The following is a 913-nucleotide window of genomic DNA, read 5'->3' as shown; positions in this document are numbered from 1 at the left end:
ATGCCTATAATCCCAGCACTTTGGGAGGCTGAGGCAGGAGGATCACCTGAGGTCGGGAGTTCAAGACCAGCCTGACCAACATGGAGAAACCCTGTCTCTACCAAAAATACAAAAATTAGCCAGGCATGGTGGTGCATGCCTGTAATCCCAGCTACTGGGGAGGCTGAAGCAGAGGAATCACTTGAACCCGGGAGGTGGAGGTTGCGGTGAGCCAAGATTGTGCCATTGCACTCCAGCCTGGGTAGAAAAGAGTAAAAAAAAAGAAGGATGCAATCAGGGAGGAAACCCTGGGGACTATTTTGAGGAGGGGAGGGTAGTATTTTTAATGTTTTATTTCCTAAGCAAGAGGTTCATTCTATTATTCCATATATGACTTTCTGTGTCTGAAATATTTCATCATAATATATTTCCAAAAGAGATTCCACTCAAGCTACACCTCCATCTTTAGACCTACCTTCTGCTATATTTCCTTGTCAAGAATCAAGCTCCAAATTCCCTTATTGTCAGTCAAAAGCAACTTGGTGTTTCTAAAGATGCATGGAAATGATTGTCACCAAGCTAGGATCCCAATTACCTCTAGGAGGGAGAGTACAATTAGAGAGCAGAATAATGCTGGGGCGGCAGCAATCACCACAACGTTGCAACTTTTTTTCTTCCTACACAGCATTAAATGCTTCCCACACACAGCATAAGAGTTGATAGTTCTTAAACCGGGTGATGGGTACATAGGTGTTTTAGTAGAGACAGGGTTTTGCTGGGCAACATGGCAAAACCCCATCAACATTTTAGCCATAAATATAAAATATTGTATAAAATATTGTATAATATTTTATGACTAAAATATCATATACTAAATTAAACATTTGATAAGTAACTCTGGGCCGGGAGGGGTTGTTCATGCCTGTAATCCCAG

This window comes from Mandrillus leucophaeus, unplaced genomic scaffold, assembly GCF_000951045.1.
Source record: "Mandrillus leucophaeus isolate KB7577 unplaced genomic scaffold, Mleu.le_1.0 Scaffold290, whole genome shotgun sequence".
NCBI lineage: Eukaryota > Metazoa > Chordata > Mammalia > Primates > Cercopithecidae > Mandrillus > Mandrillus leucophaeus.
This window is presented reverse-complemented; position numbering follows the sequence as displayed.